Here is a 22526-nt window from a genome sequence, read left to right on the forward strand (position 1 = left end):
TGTTGAGCTAACCGATCTGTTGAGTGCCTGTAACTAGAGAAACATCCTTATAGTAACCTACAGGCAGCAGTCATGTACATGTAATTCATCATCATCCTCTGTTGAAGTGCTAAGAATATGAAATCAGATGGAAAAAATGCTCAGTATGTAGACCAACCCACAGAAAAACTAAACATTTGTGATTTTTCTCTCCCAGCTTTCTATGTCCATATTTCTAACGTATTGCTTTAAGTATCAATTACATTTTATATTGCTGCTGAAAACACAAAGCATAAAGTGTTTATCCCCAAGATGGATATAAAAAGCCCTGTAAATTATGATTTATGAAGTGAAATAATAGCCTGCCACCCACATCTTGACAGACAGCTTGGTGGAGTGGCTGCCGTCATTAGAATAATTCAGAAACAAGGGTAAAGTAGTGCTAATATGAACTCTAACACATCTGAAAGAGAAAGGCAGTCCTTCAGCAAGCTAAAGGCAGTTAGGAGCATGTAAAGTTTTTAATGAGGAGTCATCAACATTAAAAATGCAGCATGCTTTGGTTCTCTCAAAAGGGGAAACGATATACCATCACTTAAATATACAACCTCTTCCCTCCTCCACAAGTCACTCATTTCAAAATTTAGAATTTTTTCCAGTGTGAAAGCTTAAATGAGCCAAAATAATTTAAAGCTTCTAACAAGTTTCTTAGAAGTTATTTCAGAATGACATAGAGTGATATATTAAGCCTACAATTTCATTTACACGATTTTCCTCAAGATACACAGTCATACAAATCTGAATTCAAATGGAAAAACAGAAGACAACAGTAGATTGAACTGAGATGCAAATGCATCTCACCCTGAGGTTACTACATTAGTACTGCTGCTTTGAAGAAGGCATGGCCTCCAGATGCTTGGAGGAGTTGCAGAAGCAGCAGTATTTGTGCTTGGCAAGGGGATATGAGGTCTGGCAAGGAACACTGGACTCAGAACTCTGCTGAGGAACCCCTTGAGTCCTTGAGGTATGGGACCCCTGATGATGCCTCACATTTCTCTCCAGCTCCTTCTTTGGAATTCCATCTGAGTTCCTCAGAACTACACCCACAGCAAGGTCGTGCCACGCAAATGATGCTTGTTGCTTATATTGCTTTCTGATGGTCTTCGTAACACTTCCTAAGCCTATACTTGCTTTACTCATTTAGCCTATGAGACTAAAAGCCATCCTGAAGTAAAGTCCATCTGATATTTGTTGATGCAGTGTGGCATAACAAGATCCAATCCATAGGCGATTCCTTCATCATTTCCATAACCAGGGTAAGACAGTTTCTCTTAAGAGGTTTGCTAAAGGACTGGAGTTCTGATATGCCACGATGAAACACAAAGAAAAAATACTGTAAAGTGTAAAATCATCTCTTCTGAACAGGATTAATAGAAACTAAATGCAAGGCAGCATTTTTTTCCAGAACATGAGTTTGAATTGCACACAGCATATGTAGACATTGTTTACTCTGAAAAGTAAAAGTAATCCATATTGAACAAAGTATAAGTGACTGGAAATCCTCATATTTCTAGCATACAAAGCACACAAACTAAACAAAACAAGAAGCAGCAGCTCCCTGAGTTTAGCAGAAATTTGATTTTCTTTGACTGTGAACTTGAGTGACTAAAAGGCATAATAAATCCAACTCAAATCCATCATTTTCTTGATTGCTTTGACCAACATCTTGATTTTTTCCAGGCTGAGCTTCCATCAACTTCAAGGTTAGAAGCTGTCTCCTCTGCTACCTTCTTGCTCAAAGAAAACAGAGAAGCCACTTCTAATGAAGCTGGTTTTACACCAGACAACCTGACAGCATCAGCGAAACTGTAAAAGATGCCAGGACATTCCTGTAAAATGTGTTATAAAATTGTAAATTTATGCAAGAAAAACTAGGTTTATAAGAGAAGGTACTAGGTAACTTCAACAAGTTAATAGCTCTTCCTATTCACAGCAAAAGGCTGAAGAGAAATTTTTATTTTCCTAACATTGGATATCAGAATTCAGCGAAGCATTTAAGAAAATTAGTAAGATTTTAATTGATTATGGAGGAGTTACAGATATAACTGCCTAAACAAGTCTGGTGCAAACAACCAAAGACAGCCAAGGAAGTGAGAAAATCTAACTATAATTACAGAACAGTTCTGGATATCGAGTTTTGCTACATCAGAGTAGAAGTTTTACTCATTTGCTGTAACAGCACTACACTGCTTTCATTAAGAAACCTTACACGTTCTCTGGAAGAAGACAGTGCACCCTCGGCACACTTCCATTCAAGTTGCAGCACAGGTGTTTTTTTCTGAAAACACCTGATGTGACTCAATGGGCCTCATTTGTTAAATGAATCGCAGAGTGTGTTTCAATCAGATCTTTATGTGGCAGTATCTTTCACTTCTTTGTAATATGAAGGAGGTGCATATGCAGATCTTGAAAGAACACTGTTCTATGCACAAAGCTGCAATCACTGTGCAATACAGGGATTACTTTTCAGATAAGTACAACATTAACACTATACCATAAAAACTTTCTGGCACTCTCCTACAGATACCGCCTACCTCTAACTTCTGGATAACCAATGCATTCATAATTTATGCAGTGCTTACACATAATTGTTTCCTGAATGCACTGACACAAGAGGTTTAGTGCAATTCAATCAGCAAAACAAAAGTTTCAACGAGGCAAAAATATGTTTTCAGGTAGCTCCTTCTCTCTAGGTGTCCAGAAATGTGCTCCTGGATGATTTGCTCCATAATTTCCCCACAGTGCACAGTAAGGCTGACCCACACTGTATTTTTGTCCTGTTGTTTTTTGTTGTTTTTTTTTTTTTTTTCACATGTTATCTTTCAAGGATAACAGAGCAAACTTGTGTACTCGCCCACAGCCTTTCAATTTCCCAGACTTTAGGGGGATAGATAACTGCATTTAATTACCACCACCTTCGGAAAACTGCCATACGCACTGCCAAACTTTTTGGAAACTTCTCCACAATCTTTCCAGCCAATTATTTATTTCTCCAAATTTGAGATTTGTAAATCATGCTCTTGTATCCACAATTAGCATTATATTTCCAAAATTCAAGGATTACGTAACTAGAATTTAGATTTTTAATATGTAGATTTAGTGGCACCACTGACGAGAATGAAGACAGTTCAAGCTCTGCGCCCCTTTGCAAACGTCACTGAATGAAATTCAGCAGTAGTACAGATTACAACCACCTCAGAAACACTTCTAAGTAAAGTATGGGAGCTGATTCAATGTGGAAGAAGAGAAAGCATTTACTATGCAGAACAAAACATTTCATAGTTGCAGCCATCTATTTGAGCTTCATTCAAAATTATTCTATTTTATAGGAAAGCCAAAGTTACTTTGTACTCTGCTCTGGATGTCCAGTAACTTTAATGCTATTGCCATCTCTCTAGTAGAAACCTCCGGAACCAATGGGGAGTCTAAGTCTGTGTAATGCTTTAAAAAATAGAAAATATAATACATATGCTACAAGTTCTTTTGACATTTAAGTGTAAAGCTGGAACCCTGAAAGTATCTCTTCACAGATGAGACAGAGTCTGTTAAAGCAAGAGTTATGTATTGTAAACAAAACATGTAAAGCTGTTTTGCTGAACAGATGGCTAAGTTGCTGGAGTTCTTGGTTTTTTTTGATTTTTTTTTTTTTTTAATGAATACCTATCCCTTTTACTGTAGGGGTCTTTTGGTACACTTAGGAGGCTCTGCAACACTGACATCCTACTCACTAACTCCAGAGAACAATTCCAAAAAAGGGGAACAATCATTTGTAAACTTACACAATTTTGGCACATTTGTAGGCAAAGGAAATTGTGTCTGGATTTTCCCAGAGATTGAATTAAGATTTCTATAACAAAATAAAGTGGAAACAAGTTTTCTGCAGCGTTCCCAGTCTGGACTATTTCAAAATCCACACAGAATGTTCTGAGTCAGAAAAACTAGTACCTTGAGCAAAGAGTCCTACCACACGAGTTTAGTTTCTTCTTCAGATTTCCTACATTGCATGGACATATCATTTGGCTGACAAAACACAGGGAAGAGGACATCTCAACTCTTTTGAGATGGAATCCTCTTAATTCAAGACTCATTCCACTAATATTTAGTGGGGTCAGATACAATTGTGTAAGCAGGACTATTCTGAAAGCCATTACATAGGACAAAATAGTAATTTCAAGGCCGCAAACAACAAACCAGAATGGGTATCCTGCAGGTGTCCTATGGTCTAAGGTTTATGATAAATCCAACAGAAAGTTTTCATCTGCAAAGTTTGTGGAAGACTTAAGTTGGAGCACCAAAATGGACCAAGTACTGTAGTCTGGGGCAACACATACAATGACATAAAAATGCCTGAGCAAGCACTAGAATTAAATCTTACATACAGAGTAAGTTAATGTGATGCTTATTTTTTTTTCCTCCAGATGACTTTTACTTCTTATATGCATTATTCAATCTATCTTTATGAGGAAACAGCAAAGAAAATAAACTCAACAGTTGTGAAGAAAACAACACACTTGTTGTGAAGAAAACAACAACTCACTTGTTGTGAAGAACACAAACAAGAACTCACTGAAGAAACAACAACTCACTGTTGTGAAGAAATCAACAACTCACCACACTTGTTGTGAAGAAAACAACAACTCACAGACAACATCAGCACCTCTGGACAAGAGCCTTTTTTATATCAATGACACTACCATGACAGTACACAGCAAAGATGATTTTGTGGGAAGTTTGTAAGGACAGTCATGCAAAGACAGAGAGCAATACTGTATCACATCAGAAGTTTCTGCCCTGTTCTGTTATACGAACAGTCTCTTATCCACAGATGATCTAGCTGGATGAGATATTTCAGTATGGAGATAAGATACCTGCAAAATTTGGTTAATAATGTGCATGTGTGAAAACATGCAACAGTCTGTGTGTAATGCAAAAGAATGAATGCACTGAGGAGGAAGTCACCAAACCATATTCACCATTTCTGGAATTTTATTCCAGACTAGCTTAGTTAGATCTGGTCTGCCAAACAATTGTTAGCAGCTAATCTCATTTAGTTTCATCAGAAAGGAATCCAGCTCCTCTGCTGGATTACTGGTACTTGCTGACACAAACCAAAGCAGCACAGGCTGAAAAGGTAGGCAGCTGCCTTAAAAAATGCACTCCAGATCTGAACTGGAACACTACATCGACTAAGCACCAAGCTGTATCCAGAAGACGAGCACGGTGAATACTGTTACATGAGGTCTGTAAGAGTAGAGAGAACATCTCCCTCATCTGCTCTCTTTGTTACACAATTCCCAGCATAACCACAGAAGTATCTGAAATAAATGCTCTGAAATACAGCCACACAACTTCTGTACCATTTGGTTATTTGCTTGCATGGATGCATAACAAAAGATTCTCTGGTGAGCATGTTAACAGTTCATCAAAATTTCAATTTAAGGTATGGTTTACAAGAAAGTCTTTAATTCCACCAGTGGCACCACAAACCGGGGAGATGCAACTACAGAGAGGACTATGTTTACACTGAGAAGCCACAACACATATACAGAACGGCAGAAGAAAACAGAAGAGAAACTTGTCAGGGAGTTAGTGCTCGTTTTGGCTTCACATGTCCTGTGGCTGTGGTGACTGCAGCAGAAGAACTCCCTCCAGAACCAGGCTTCAAGGCACACATGACCTCAAAGAACACATTTATCAATAATCTCAATGCCTACACAGATTTCAAGATGAGAATTAGGGCTTCAATTGATCATTAGTGACACTAGCTTAACTTTGGGATTTAGACAGTGAGTTCACTAACAACTTTGAGACAAGGTAAAATGAAGTTCTTGGAAGAAAAAAGAAATGAAACAAATGAAAATTGCTATAAAAACACGGCAGAACTACAATTTCATCTTATCTACATTGAAAGAGCGTGCATGTTTTGCTTGAAGTAGAATTTTCATTAAAACATCATTTAATTCTCTTCTTTTCTCCTCTCCAAAAGCTAATGTAGCAGATGAAAGGAGCCAGAACAGTCTTTTTTTCCCTTATTTTCATCATTTAGTGGGTGTCTATTTACACAATACAGAAATATGGGCTGAATGCAAAATTATTCATCTTCTTCCAAACCTTCCTATTGTACTTATCATTGCAGCATTGCCATGCTAATGAACATAAACATAAGAACAACCGTGTGCTGTGATGAACATATGAAGTGTAGGAAAACTAAACAGTAAATCAAATGCAAATTCACATCAAATACTCAACACATTACCTTAAAAACTGACTTTCTCAGAACACGTATAGCTTTTAAATCAAATTCTACTCAGCCAATTGACTTGAATTATAGTTAAGAGGCACAGAACATTGCTAAGAATTTATCACTATGTATTTTAGAAAAGAAAAACAAAATAAAAGTGAAATAAATCATAGCTACCTACTCTTAAGTTTATAAAGAAAATTTCATTCCCAACAATGATATTAAATTGCCTCAAATATAAAACAAAAGTTCCAGGGTATGAGCCAATATTAAAAGATGGTGACTAACTGATTTCTTGCTTCACCCACACATTACTGAGTGACAGTCTGTCAATTCTCTATTTGTAAAATGGAAAAGTAGCATTTCCTTCCTTAATGTGTGGTTAAAAGCAAGACCAGGTAAGCACTATAAAAAGAGCGTGCCACAAATGTACTTCTGTTTGGGTAACACGGAATGTATTAGGGTAGCTGATGAAGGGCAAACACATTCATCAGGAAGAAAGGAACAGACGAATCTTAACATTATATTATGTTTAATATAGAAATTTTGCCAACATGACTTTCTGTATAAACATACAGAAACTGAACAGAACAATTTCAGAAAACAAAAGAGGCCATGTACAAGACAGCAACCTCCCTTAACCTTTTCTTTGCTCATAGCCAGGTGATCAAAGGCAAGTTCTGCAGATTTCTAACAGTACACTTCAGGTAACACACGCTCAAGAAACTAAATTCTGCCAATGGTCATTCGTGGCACCTTCTCAGGGATGTAAGTACTATGGACAAAACATGCAGGGCACATGAGCACAGGACACTGAAATATGCAAAACCAAATCAGTGCACAGGAGAACTAGGAGGCGCTGCCAACAGTAGTTTCTTTCCTTTTTTAGCACTTTTCCTAACCAAGAATCACAGAATCACAGAACCATAGGGGTTGGAAGGGACCGACAGATCATTGAGTCCAACCCCCTGCCAAAGCAGCTCCCTAGCCCAGGTTGCACAGGTAGGTGTCCAGGTGGGTCTTGAAAATCTCCAGAGAAGGAGACTCCACCACCTCTCTGTGCAGCTGTGCCACTGCTCCGTCACTGCACTGTGACAAAGTTCCCACGCACATTTGTGCAGAACTTCCTATGCTTCACTTTGTGGCCATTTCCCCTCGTCCTATCACCACACACTGCTGAGAAGAGTTCGGCCTCGTCCCTCTGCCTCCCACATCTTAGATAATTATATACGTCCATTCGTGCAGTAAAAAATACAGCCTGACTTATGACCTTGATATGTAACAGTATTTTCTCATCAAAGGCTCTCTAACAGCAAGCAAGGACAGAGGGAATCTTGAGGGGTCATAGAAGTTCATCCAACTACCTGAAGGAAAATCATTTTACTTAACCGTTTAGCATTTGCTAATAATGTCCACTCTGAAAGCTCTTAACTGCACTTACCACTAGGAACATTTTCCTAATTTCTAACATCTTTTTACTTTGCTGTTAATTGATTTCCAAACTTCTCATCCTATGCTGGAGAACAAATTAGCTGCTTTGGCTTTTTAATAACCTCTTCAACTTTTCAAATTTCATAAAAATTTGAATTCAATTTCAAATTTATAAAAATTTAGGTACCTCTCCAGTCATTTCTAAGTTAGACTCAAACCCTTTCAGTCTCCCCTAATGGATCATGCTTTGCAGACCTATAATCATTTCAGTGGTTCTCTTCTGGAATGTCTAGATTCTACTATTCTGTATTCTACTTAATTAGTGACTGTACTTTATTTTGAATAAAGAAAATGTTTCCTATTTTTACTTCTACTTTCTCTCATGGCATATATTTTTTCAGGCTGGTGCCTTACATTCAGTTTGCAATCCATCAATGATCAATCAGTACCTTTTTTATCTTAACTACTGATAAACAACAGAATGTCATATAGATTTCATACAGTTAATCACTGTAATTCAAGAAGGATGATAGAACTACTAAGGTTAAAGATTAAAATGGCAATTACATGAAATTTGTATTTCTTTATTCATTGTCATTTACAAATAGAGCAATTTATTATCTTTGTGACTTTTAATCCCTTTATAACTTAGCTTGTGAGGTATTGCCCTTTTTTCCTTTCATTTTTTAAAGCTAGTGTTTTATACATACATAGATGCATACATATTTAATTCATTTAAAACTTATCTTACTTACCACATCCCAAAAAAAGAAAAAGAGAAAGTACTAAAGAATATGAAAATTTGGGACAGAATGAATATGCAAGCATATGGTAATAAGACTGATACATTAGCTATTTTATTTTTGCAATGTCAAGCAGAACAGATTAAATGTTGGCTGCAACCCCACATATTCCTTGCAGAGTTTCTTAAAATGTTTATTTTTCTGTTAGAAACACTTTTCACTTTGAATTCATTGTTTCTTATACAATAAAATAAAGCTGCTATTATATGAGATTTCACAGACTTCATTCAAACATGCTTTTTTTTCAGTCAGTAATAAGAAAAGGTTTTGATGACTTTGCTTATAGGAAGAGTGTCCCTAGGTAGGCAGAGGAAGTTCAGACCAAAGCCAAACAAGTTGCATTTGCTCCAAAATAAATTTTCTTACCCCTTTAAAGCCAAACAGCTTACATGGCTACCGTGTACAGTATTTCCAAAACTATTTTTCTGCACTTTTAACCCCATTTCTAAAGGAAAGAGCATCAGAACAATTCCAAATTTGAATGAAGCCACTCTCTTGTGTGAGGTAAGGACATGAAGTTCTTGAACAGAACAAATAAGAACATAAAAATCTGTATTCTTTGAAAGAAGTAATCTTCAAACAGAAGCCCATGGATTTTAAAAGAACCCTTCAGTTTTAATGCACTGCATTTCATAAATGCATTTGCGACTAAAACAAAATTGGAACAGTAAACTAATCACATATCCATCTGAATTTGCTAAAATAAAAATATAAAATAAAAGTATATCAATTCTTCTTTGAAACAACACACTGGTATCTCCAAAACACCTAAAATTTGGTAAAAGTTTCAAGAAAAGTTTCAGAAAAGTAATAATGAAGTTGAACAGGAGACTAGTTCATAAAGTGCTCTTTGCAATTTACAGCTCTTTACACTTCTGTCTATATGCTGCCATCTATTAGTACAGTGCCCACTCACCAGCCCCTTTTATAACAACTTTAATAAACGTCACTTTTTGAAAAAAGGTTAAAGATTTGAAAGAAATAGAGATTTTGGGAAGGGTCATGTCATTGTTCTTGTTTCTAACTCTTCCTCCCATGAAGACAATGGCAAGGATTAGTAACACAAAACAGACCGTACCTTTTCCTAAAAGCAAACTTCCTCTCTCCTTCTGTGAAAAAAAAAAAAAAAAAAAAAACACCAAGTTTCTGCATTCTTGCTGTATGGTTGACTCAAGGAAATACTTCCGTGCAGTGCTACAGACATAGAAAACATAGGTAACATACAACAAAACTGTCAATTTGCAATTTAAATGGTAATAATACTCAAGATTATTACACCATTTTTTCTCCAAAATTTCAGAGCACATTACTACCAACCAGTTGAGGTTTAACAAGAGCAAGTGCCAGAACTGGCAGGTGGGACAGGGCAGACTGGAGGATGAGAGACTGCAGGGCAGCCCTAAAGAAATGGGTCTGGGGGCTCTGGCTGATGGCAAGGAGCATGTGAGCCAGCAGTGTGCCCTGGCAGCCAAAGGGCAACCGTGCCCTGGGGTGCACCAGGCCCAGCACTGCCAGCGAGCGAGGGAGGGCATGTCTGCTCTGCTCTGTGCGGCCTCAGCTCCAGCACTGGGTGCAGCTTGGCCCAGCAATATAAGGACATACAACTATTTGATAGCATCCAAAGGAGATGGTGAACGGTCTGTAGGACAAGATGAAAGATGAGCAGCTGAGGGCCCCGGGTGTGCTCAGCCCAGAGCAGAGGAGCTGAGGGGAGCCCTGATGGCGGCTGCAGCTCTCCCAGGGAGCGGAGGGGCAGCGCTGAGCTCTGCTCTGTGTGACAGCGACAGGGCCCGAGGGAACGGCATGGAGCTGTGTCAGGGGAGGGGCAGCTGGGGGTCAGGGAACGGTTCTGCACCGGAGGGCGGTGGGCATGGACGGGCTGCACGGGGCAGTGGGCGCAGCCCCGAGGGATGGAGCTCTGGGAGCGTTTGATCAGTGCTCTCAGACACTGGGTTTGCATAGAGCCGGGGTTTGGACTCGATGATCCTTGTGGGATGTTCAGCGACTGATAGCCGACACAGAAAGTACTTGATATTCAAACCAATACTACTAAAATGACTTCTAATCTGAAACATACATATATATATTGTAACCTCATTTTTTTTTTTTACTTTACAACTTCTGATTGCGAGATGAAGATTTTAATGAATTATTTTACTGACATAACTGCCATATAAATAACATGTCTTGCTAAGTAACTTATTTAAATATACTTTTACTTAAATAACACTTCATTCAAGCAGGAAAGAAATTACAATTCCTACTGATGCCCTTCAGTTTTGTAGAAACACAACTCTGTAAAATTACACAGAAAGTAATGAAACCCAGATGGAAATAATCCTTACTGCAACAATCAAACAGCTGATGTTTCTACAATGATTCTAAATAGAAAACTTGAGGAAAATCTTATTTTATTCAAGACACTGATGAACTTAGACTGATCAGAGTATTTATATTGCATATCTATCTATCTATATTGTATATATGTATACATATATATATATATATAAATACTTAATGCATATGTACTTTTTTTCCAGACTTGAACATAATCTGGATACCATCCTTTTTAATAGCATCAAGTGTGTTTTAATAATGTAGGAAAGGACTCACAAAATGCATACTTAACCAATGTGAATAATAATTACTATTATATGTGAGAAATAAAACAATCTAAAACATCAGAAATTGAAGATTTCTTCAAGTCAACCTGACAGATTTTAAGAAACATAAAAGTTTCTTCAGCTTTATCAGAATTTTTCTTTTTTAATGGCACAAGAGCTACTGTTTTTATGTAGCCCAAATGGCAAAATTTTTTGTTACGGAGTTAAAATTTAAATATCTCTAATAAGTTTGAGAAGACTTCTGTCTTTTCTGTAGTCACCATTCTTTGTGGCAGAATAACAATCATTTTTTAACGTGAATATCAGATGTGCATATTTTGAAGAAAAAAAAATCCTATACCTTATAAAAAGAGAAAAAAATAATTACACTATCTAATAAGAAGGGATAGAAACACACCAGATACAGCTAGCAAGAAAAGAGAGACACCACACTGACAGCTAATTGATTGTGTTTGGAAGCTATCATCTGAAGTGCTCCTAAGCCCAAAATAGACAGTAACAACTGTAACCTTACTTCTGACAGATATATAAGAAAATTGCAATCCTGAACGATTCATGACTTGTTTTAATTTGATTATCTAATTCAGCAACTTAAAATAATAACAATAATAATATTTCACTATTTCCCAATGCTTTGTGCTACTTTATTGATTAGTAAGGAATCATAAAGTGAATTTTAATTTACAGTACTTTCCATACCAATGCTAATGCCAATTTATGTTAAATTATTCCCAGAGTCAGAATACTTCAGTGGTATTGTGCCAAGAATGTGGAGAAATTGCTTAAAACAGGACAATAAAAAAAAGAAAGAAAAAAAACATTTCCAAATAAAGATGAACAAGTGTATAGTTCTGACGTGCCAATTACAGTTAAAGAAGATTTAAAGTGGGATACATTGAGATTTGCTGTTGGAAATCTGCTAGGGATGGGAGGGAGCACTACACAAGAAGAGCAGATTGTCTCAAGATCACTGCTAGTAGGACTACTTAATGGATTCAGGATTTCACTTAGATGATAGAAAAAATATGTATGTATGTGCCTAAATTGAATACTTCTGATAAATGCTCATTTCTTCAGAAGACAACAGCAAAAACAAGGTTCCATATATTAACAGTAAAAGGTTCTCTATTTGCTATTCAATTTGCCCAATAGTCTATGTAAGCAACTTGTTTTGTAATCTTAATTCCTCCTGATAGTACAGTTTGGAAGCACTCACCACAATTTTGAAATGAGGTCTTTACTTCTGCATAAAAGCGAAGAACTGAATTTCCATTTCATTTTTCCAAAGGTAAATGATTTCCACCGTTGTATAAGAAAGAACTTTCTTAACCCTGCAGTAAGCAAGCAGTTTTCTAATGTGAATAATGGCTAAACTGTCCTTCTCATTGTCTGATAGATTTTTCAGACTCCGATCACTTCGCATCTAAGGTTTTACACAAATGCTGACTGAACGTTACTGAAAGAAGATAGGGAACATGCAGGAGTCTCTATGTGCAGACTGCAAAACCTTGGCGTAAGTTATGCTTTTTCACTTTCACTATTCAGGCAGAGCATGCTAAATTTAAATAATGAAGAGTTTGATTTATTCCTCCTTAATGCAGTAAACACGATCCTCACAGTGCTTTAGACAATGCATGTTAGTCCTGGTTCCAGTGCCAGTCAGGTTCCCTGAGTTCCTAACACTGAGGAGATCGCTTCTGTACAGTTCATTACGCAGAATTAAACTATTGAAAACACAACAAGCTAGAACCACAAATAGGGACATATATCCTCTGAGTTACATATATACGTGCACATAGATTTATCAATTAGCACCATCTAGTGGGGTCGGTACAATTTATGCAGTATGAGAAGTACATGGCTCACTGTTCAGGTTTTCCAAAATTCTCGGCAACGTGTTAGGATACAGCACAAGTCATGTAATAAATAAAGAGACTGATTCGGGGTTTCCTTTTAATTCATAACATTACATTACTGCATTACAGTTATTTTTTAAGGAAGCACGTACATGAAGATGGGAATCTATTAATAGGAAGAAAAAATAAAAAACCAAAAACCTTTCAGACATTCCGACATGTGCAAAACACAATTGAATAACTACTTTTTTATTACTACTTTTTTTTTTTTTTTAATTTTGACTCCTCTGTTCTCCTATGATAAATTTAAAGACTGGTGGATTTTTCTTGGGAAAAAGCTACTGCGAAGGATCCATCAAAGAAAATAACACTTATTTAAAGGAATACAAAAGTCTTCATCATAAAAATTATGCTGTAAACACAACTTTTGATAAAATCTGATGAAAGTACCACAAATGCTGGATCGCAACCCAAAACACTAATAAAATTACAGATTAAATACTTCAGAAAATATCCAAATAATTGATTTAAAAGTGTTCCCTTGCATTAAAAACAGATGCTCAGAACTAACCATGCTCATTTATACTGTTCCTCAAATATGAAATCTACAAATTGGTTTTCTGGTTAGTTTTCCATTAAAAAGCTGTAGGGACTTAATTTCAAATCAAATTTGAAAAAAGCTACCAGTGATAGTCCCCTATGTGTCAGCTGTATAACCTATGAACCATATCTATATCCATCTATATATACGTATGTATATATATATAGTGGTTAGTAAAGGGTGGTCATCTGTTCTTCTACACTTGGTACTAGGTGTAAATTTTATTTCTGTTTCTTGAGTAAAAGCTCAGAAAAACAGAAATGTGAAGGGGAAAATAATTAAGACTGATAAAAAACAGCAATATATTTTTTTAAGATTAAGTTCTGATTTACACTTAATGATTTAATAAATTGCAGATATTTATCCACCTAACTTCAGTTGAGCTTCCCTACCAAAACTGAAAAATATTGAAGCACCCTTTAAGTTTGTCTGAGATGAACAGACTCAGTGAGACTGAGAACAAGAGGTCACTTAACAACATTCTTAAAGGTTTGAAAAAAGTAGAAAATCATAAGTAAAAACCAGCATATTACCAAAGAGAAGTCATGATAGAATGGTTATTAAAGTGTTATTAATGATTATTAAAGTGTTTTTAAAGTGTTAACAAGACTAATAAAGGGAAAATAAAGACACAATGTAAAGGAAACAAAGGTCTGTCATAGATTAAAAGAAAAGCACTTAGCAGTATAAATGTAATCATCAAATAATCTGGTTCTAAATTAAAAGACCAATCCACATACTCAGAAAACACAGAAAGAAGAGGCAATCAAGCCATGGTTCTTACTCATGGTTTCCTGATACGCAAAAAAGAAAAATATTTTTTCCCCTTAGGAAGAAGACAATAATAACAGTGTAACAGTTTGGGCAGATTATTAGTTAGAAATGGCTAGAAAATGATATTTGAGAATGAAAGAGCACAGTCATAAAACTACAAATATTTTGCTGCATGGCATGCACTATGGCATGATTTGTAGTTAGTGAGTCTGTGATTAACAGCGTCCCAAACTTCAATATTCCGTCTCATTATTTCAGATGCCAGAGCAGCATGATTACAATCATGGGTTACTTTTTTTCCTAGAATGTTTGTAACTTGGAAGTTCAAAATTGTGGGTTGATTTATGGTTTCATCCTGATTAAAGCTGTGTGTATCTGTAGTGTCATTGCTGGACTATTTAATCACTAAATCTCAACAAAAGCTGCTCTTTTCCATGAAATCCAATCTGCAAAGTACATTAAAATTCAAAATATTTTATGAAGATGATATCCATACTAAATGTAAAGCAGTAGCAAAGCGACACTTTGTAATCACTGGATGGTCTTCAGAGGACCCTTGCAACTCAAACCACTCTGTGATTCCATGATAAATGAACGTGCGTGTGTGAGAGTCAGTGAGAGGTAGCCTGCATCTCAGAGGACTCAAGGACTGAACAAGCACCTGGGTAAAGTGCCCTGGCTGTTTAGTTGGACTAAGCACCAGCAGTGACATTTGAGGAAACTGTGAACACAGGTGTATTTATAAACCTAGAGAGGAAAGATGTGAGGGTTTTTGCTGGTGAACTCCCGCCCTGATCAGCTGGAGAGATGGAGAAGAGGAGGCTCAGGGGAGAACTCATGGCTCTCTATAATTACCTGAAGGGAGGTTGTTGTGCGCTGAGGGTTGGCCTCTTCTCTCTTTTAACTAGTGATAGGACAAGAGGGAATGGCTTCAAGTTATGCCAGAGTAGATTCATACTTGATGTGAGGAAATACTTCTCCGAAAGAGTGGTCAGGTTCTGGAATGGGCTGCCCAGGGAGGTGGTGGAGTCACTGACCCTGGAGGTATTCAAGAAATGTACAGATATTGTGTTGAGGAACATGGTTTATTGAGAACTATTGGTGATGGGGAACAGTTGGACTGGATGGTCTTGTAGGTCTTTGCCAGCCTTGGTGATTTGATTCTATGATTCTATGTTTATATCAGACCAGTTGGCATTTAGGTGAGTGATGGCACTGCTCAGTCTGTGGTAGTGTCTCTGTGCAGCTGAGCACCTGGGAACAAGCATCCAGCCTTACTACTGGTTGGATCTGCAAAAGGGAACAGCAGAGGATGAATCCATTGGTTTGGGACTGAGAATTCAGTTCCTCAGAAAGATTTCACAACTATTACATCCCATTCTTCTTATAAATCTTAAGATATTTTTGCACTGCAGAAGCTTGCTCAGGCAGTTAAAACTATCTGTTCTAAGAAGAAACATCGTCCAAGACAGTAACAGAACAAAACAACAAAAAAATTAAGCATACCCTTCCACAATCTCCTACAGAACATATTTTTTCTCATCTGCCACAATAATGACTCCCAGTCCAGAGGAAAAAAATGCTGTACAGAAACAGTTTAAAATGACATTATCATTGGATATGTCGGATTCATCAATCTACTTAGCAGCTTATGAGAGCTTTGATTGGCCTCAGTGTCTTACACAAAACACATACCACTTTGGTTAAACAAATACAGTACAAGCTTCACAAGACAAGAAAAATCCGGGTATGGCACCATTTTTTTCAGCAGGCTGGTATACTGCCCTCTGCAACAACGACATTACAAACTATTTGTCTTAGAAGGATTTGGATTTACTTCTTAATGTCTAGAGCATTTTGGCTGGATTTCTGCTACTCTTTGGAGGTTTCCCAGCAGAAACTTTAAATCAATTACTACTGATCCAAAAAATGCCTCCGTCTGGAGCTTAACCTAAACCAAAGTTTTTTCACATTCCAAAGCACTGATTAATTCACAAGTTTCAAGTAGTAGTCATAGGCCAATATTTCACACCTCTGTCTTAATAAGCTTATCTATTTTATTTTTCATTTCAAAACTGTCTTGGTTTACCATACCTGCAGAATCTCTTATCTAGCCCAATTTCTACAGCTTTTATGAGACTAAACTGTCAACAAGCCCATTTAATTGCAACTGTAGAAACTGATCATGGATTTTTTTATTGTTATTATTTTTAACAACGTGGGCTGAAAGAGGGATATGTTGACAAGAACAAGACTTCCTTATAAAAATCTAGATGAAAATTTCAAGTCTCTACTATTAAAAACATTAACAGCTCTGATGTAGAAGCTGCAAGATGCTGGTGATACCAAATATCAAAACTTGTGGCAGAAGTTGGCACTTTCAGTTAAACTTTAACTAAGTAGTACAGAATAAAACATACAAATATATATATATATATATATAATTTGTGCCCACTAGCTGCTTCCCAGTAAACAAAGTACAACCAAAGCATATTTTTGAATTTCACAAATGATTCATATTTCACTGTAACCTCACTAACACATCCACTTGGCACTAACTCGATGTGCATTTTCTCTGAAAGAAGGTTACACTGTCCAACACTAAGCTTCACCACTTTTTCAGTAAGCTGGAGTTGCAGTCTTTCACTTTAATCAAGGCACAGATAAGCACAGGGATGTATGTATGAATGAACGCATAAGATAAAACAAGTGTTTTCATCAGAGAGAAAGTCTTACTATAGTACATGAATAGTGTGGATTTTTAGCTAGGGTTTAAAACAAAACCATTTTTGTTTGTGTTCTGCTTGATCAGTTATCACTTGATGCACTGCATATTTACACAATGAGAGCACAGGCAAGTGAGAGGAATCAACACACACGTGCTCCAACCAGAAATTTCCCAACACAACAACAGAAGCATTTGCTCAGTGCCTGGCTGCTGCTTACCTTTTCCTTGAATTTTCCATGGCAACAATATCAGTCTGAATAAAAAGATCCTAGAGTATTTTCTATTAAACTTCGATTAACTTATTTTAATTAACCTGATTACTGTACCCACGGAAATTAAGTTTAAAGGCAGCTGACAGCCTCCCGCTAAGAGTGATCTCTCCACTTGCAGATTTCAATTGCTGGCTATTGAACACATCTCCAAAAATCACTTTGGCTTCGAAGTTATGCTTTAAATTCATGTGGCATTTCATATGGAATAACACTTTGCATTACATTTTTTTAATGCAGTAATTTTGATGGAAGCAAAATGACTCAATGTTTCAATGCTAATTACTCCAGATACAAATGCAAACTGTTGTCAGACACCATCAGACTTTCTAATAGCATATTTTTTCCAAAACAGTTTCATCTTTAGATAAGCAGGAAGCACATGATCAAGATTTATTTTAGTATACAAGTTAGATCATTACCTACGAATACTTTGTATGAAAAGAGCACTGAAATTCTGTATGTACAGACCAAAGTAGGCCTGGATTTAAAGAATAAGAAAGAACTGCCTTCTATTATCTAGTCCATCAGTATTAAAGAGTTCAATTGTAGTAAATTCCTTCTCCTCTCTCTTAAAATAGTGGAAGTTTTTAAGCCGGCCTAGCTGTCCACATCTGTCCATTATTTGGACAGCCAGCATGACAAGAGTGAGAGCTTTATTCAGAACTCTTTTGCACGCCTTCTCCGAATCAAAGATGTAAATTCTAGCATAAGAATCAATCTTTCTCTAAAGCAGAAAGAACAATTATATTTCATTGGCCATGAATTGGTCCCAGCTGCCTGCCAAGCCCTACACTCCCACCTCCTCCTCCAGATGGCCAGGTGGTAAATGCTTACTCACACCACCTTCTCCTTCATTTTTTCCCCCATCTCCAAAGTAAACAGCACTTCAGAACTTCATAAGAGCTTACAGAACTACAGCCTGTTCCCATTACCTGGGAGGTACAACTTTTTAAAAATAAATATGATTGAGAACCCTGCAGTAAAGAACCCTAAGGACTTTGAATACCAAAGCTACATTTTAGTGAATGAACTATCAGTTTCAATAATTCCATCAACTCCAAGGTGGTCTGTATATCTCTCCAGGTCTACAACACTGTCCTTTGAGCCCAAAATCCATTTGCTGAGTTTGATTTAAGCTTAGGAGCCTGTAACCTTTGAATCTCCAGTCCCGCTTTCCTTTCTACTTTTTTCAGACTTGCTGTAATTGGATAATGCAGCTCCTCTGAGCTCCTCATGAGCTACCTGTTTATGTCTGCCCTGAAATCACAAATGCTTCTCACCATTCCTTTACCAGGTACAAGGATACTAGCAACCAAAGCCTCTCACAAACACATCCTGTTCTTTCCATACAACAAAGCAATTAACAGGAAAAAAAAAAAATTGTGAGCTGCAGAAACAGATTTAATGAAGATTGTGTTAATATTACATAAAATTCTACAGAAAAGTACACACAAAGAACCAAGTAACTTTGATATGTTACAAGTAAAAGATATTCCAGTAATAGCTTTTAGCTTGAAGTACAGTCAATATCAACTTCACTGGGCTACCATGAAGAAGGCCAACTCCATCCATCTAATACATCCTTCTTATTCACCACTGCCCTTGTTATTCATTGCCACCTACACAGGTATCATTCCCTTAGCCTATGGGTCATTCTCATCAACTGTTTAGAGCAATAAGTCCAGAAAAGTCACAATTCATATAAGCACGTCTGTTTCCTCTATAATTTTTGGGAAGAACATCCAATTGTGAGGATGCTGGAGCACAGACTCAGGCAAGAGCATTCACCGTGAAGATGCACTATGTGGCAGGAGTATGGACAGGATTAGTGTAGCACATATCTGGAGGTCAGTTGCAGAATGGCTGACAATAGTATGGATGGGGAAGCTGCACCATATGACCCCTCCTTGCGTTCCACAAGAGCCACCAAGATGGTAAGATTTGGGCTATATAATCATTTGATTGAATATGCGTGCCAAATAATTTATACCAGGATATACTCTTGACTATTCTATTTTTGAAGATTAGACTACTTAGAAAAAGTTATTAGCCACTGACATTAGAAACTTTAGTACATACTAAACAACATCTCAGAACTGCAAACCAAGTCACATCCAAGTGAAACTAATAGAAAATTAGCACTAATTTATAACACCTTTCCTATGAGGACAGGCTGAGAGAGCTGAGGCTGTTCAGCCTGGAGAAGAGAAGGCTCTGAGGGAATCTAAAGGGGATCTACAGGAAAGAAGGGGACAGACTCTTTAGCAGTGTTCATGGTGACAAGTCAAGGGGAAATGGTTTTATACTTAACAAGAGTAGATTTAGGTTGGATATAAAGAAAAAGTCTTTTACAGTGAGAGTGGTGAGGCACTGGAACAGGTTGCCCAGAGATGTGGTGGATGCCCCATCTCTGGAGAGTTTAAAGGCCAGGCTAGACCAGGCTCTGAGCACTGACTGGGCCGTGGATGTTCCTGTTCATTGCAGGGTGTTTGGACTAGATGGCCTTTTAAAGGTTCCTTCCATCTCTATGATTCTTAAGTTTTGCAGGGTCAACTACCAGAATACTATACAGTCACAATGAAATCAGAGTAGATTCACCAAGTATTCCTTACTTTTTGCACTAGTTATTTTCTTCTCTAGTGCTACATACTGCTTTCTGGATGTATGATGTCTTCCCTATCAAGAGAAACAGCAACACTGCATTGTTTTCATAATCACTGAATCACAGAATAGCTTGGGTTGGGAGGGACTTCAAAGATCATGTAGTTCCAATGCCCCTGCCATGGGCAAGGTTGCAAACTGCTCAGTTTAGATCAAGCACTAGATGGGGTTGCCCAGGGTTCCATCCAGCCTGGCTTTGAACACCTCCAGAAACAGGACACCCACAACCTCTACAGGGAAAGTATAGAATTGGCTAAAGAACCGTGCATGTTCTGAGTCAGCCAAAGCCAATTGGTAAAATGCAATTGGTAAGAAGTATTTTAGTAACAGCCTAAGAGATTGGCTTCCTCAGTGCTTGAGAATTACAATCACAATGAAAGATGTTTAAGGCTACAGTGCAAGTAGAAGCATCAACTTGGAGCTTAGTATATAAACAGTAAAATGTGTCCTGTGCACTAACAGCAAATTAACGCGCATGGAAAAGAAGTTAAAAAGGATCTTCATTTATCTCTGCTCCTCTAAAAAATAATAATAATAATCCAACACAACCAGAGTATCATGTGCTAGTTGAGATTTCAGTTAAGTTAGTACTTGTAATTATTTGAAGGATCATCTCTTCATGATCTTTTTCTATAAATCTCTACAGAATTACTGGGATCTCTACCATATTAAAAATAATGAGAAGTTTAAAGACTTCTGGTAGAACTTAAGAGACTTATGTAGTAAGACGAGGAAGTAATAAATGGAGTGAAATGCAGACAAACTTTGAACATTTACTATCCAGAGACAGTTTTCTCTCCTGAACTGTCAACAGTGGTTGTGGGTTTGCTTTTCTCTACTTTGCAAACTTGAATCTAATCAACAGATTATTTTATTGAGAAAAAAAGAAAGCAAGACCAGTTGCATCAGTTTTTGCTGGTTTTACTTACTTCAGTAGGAATGTATTGTAGGGAACTATCCAGTATTTGCAGGGGAATGGACTGCATGATCTAATACAACTTTTCCATTTCTGACTTCTTAGAACAGCTCAGGCTGATCCAAGCTCACAAAAAGATTTCTGTCCAACAGTACTGAATGAAGAGAAATCCAAGGCAAGGTTTGGGGCTGGGTTTGTTTGTTTGTTCTTCCCCTTTTCAGCATGAAGACAGCAACAGTAGCAAACTACATGCCATCACGTACAACCAAACTGAAAACACTCTGATGATTAAATACCAATAACATTTAGAATATCTGTACAAAAGGTAGAAAGTTCATTTTATACTTTTCAAGCATTTTGGAGCACTTTATCCATTTTAAAACCTAGAAAAACAGCTCATCTCTGATACTTGCAATTATTAAACACTACAGTAAGATGCTAAGCTTTGAAACTTTTATTAAGCAGTGTGTCTCTTTTAAATTGAGAAATACTAGCATATAATTGGTAGCATACCAGTGCTAATTTTCTTCCAATTTATGAAGTTTAAAACCTACACATACCATGATCATAGCATCTTTGGCTCTAAGCTAGTGCTTCTTTTTTTTGTTACAAAATATCTGTCATCATTCTCTGCCTGAGAAATTGAAAACATTTGTCTTTGCAAGAACGGTTGACTTTAAGAAGTAACTGCTAGGAAAAACAGTCTTTCAAACAAGATACCAGAACCCAGAAAGGTTTGGCACTTCTAAAGCCTTGTAACAGGGAAAAACTATGGCAGATGAGATCGTCTCCTTTGCTCTTACAGTTCCATTCCAAAAAAGCTACTCACTGCCTTGTCTGAAACTTGATAGCACCCTGAATAATCCTTCTAAATTGAGTTAAAGGTCAAACACATACTATGTTTCATATACAGTTTTGGGACACAGATATGAACTAGATAACCTTTTGAAAGTTCTTCAGGCACTATTTTCTATAACATGGCCACCAGAAAGTGAGGTTCTACGTCCTGTGACATGCACTAAGTCATTCTAGATGCTGATAAAAGCCTCAGTTCTTATAATTAAAAAAAAACAAAACTGGTTTTTGAATTAAATTATGGTGGTGTATTAAAGAATAAGCATAACTAGTGAACAATAAAGATGCAACTTCAAGAGACAAATCTAATTTAAGACAGTGTGAGTCGTAATAGGACCTCAACATAACGGCTCACAGGTTAGGAATTACACATATATTTAATTCTTGGTCCTAAAATATACAAGATAAATAATAAAGACTGTTGGAATACTTCAGTGTCTTCTTGAAACTGCAACGAGATGTTCATTCACTGAAACCCAAAATTTCCCAACGGCCTGAAGAACCCTTTCTCAAATCCATCCTGCAATACCAGTGAGGGCTCCCCACTAGTATGAGAGCACAACTTTTCCAAACTGAGAGTACACTCAAGATGAGTGTCATAATTACAGTTGTTCTATGCTTGTTTTCTTCTGCAGGAAGAGACACAAGGGAGCATGTGAGTAAGTTCAAAAGGTTAAGATTTTGACTCAATACAAAATTAAGAGCAAATGTTGAAATTTTAATGT

At 37.0% G+C, this 22526-nt stretch overlaps 1 protein-coding gene across 2 annotated transcripts in view; it reads right to left on the minus strand.

Annotated features, from left to right (window-relative positions):
• Positions 1-22526, minus strand: part of MPP7 (MAGUK p55 scaffold protein 7) — a 103372-nt gene that overhangs the window by 66981 nt on the left and 13865 nt on the right. The gene's annotated exons all lie outside the window — the stretch shown is intronic.

The sequence above is a fragment of the Cyrtonyx montezumae genome, unplaced genomic scaffold (genome assembly GCF_038088225.1).
Source record: "Cyrtonyx montezumae isolate F1298 unplaced genomic scaffold, pur_monq_1.0 scaffold_14, whole genome shotgun sequence".
Lineage (NCBI taxonomy): Eukaryota > Metazoa > Chordata > Aves > Galliformes > Odontophoridae > Cyrtonyx > Cyrtonyx montezumae.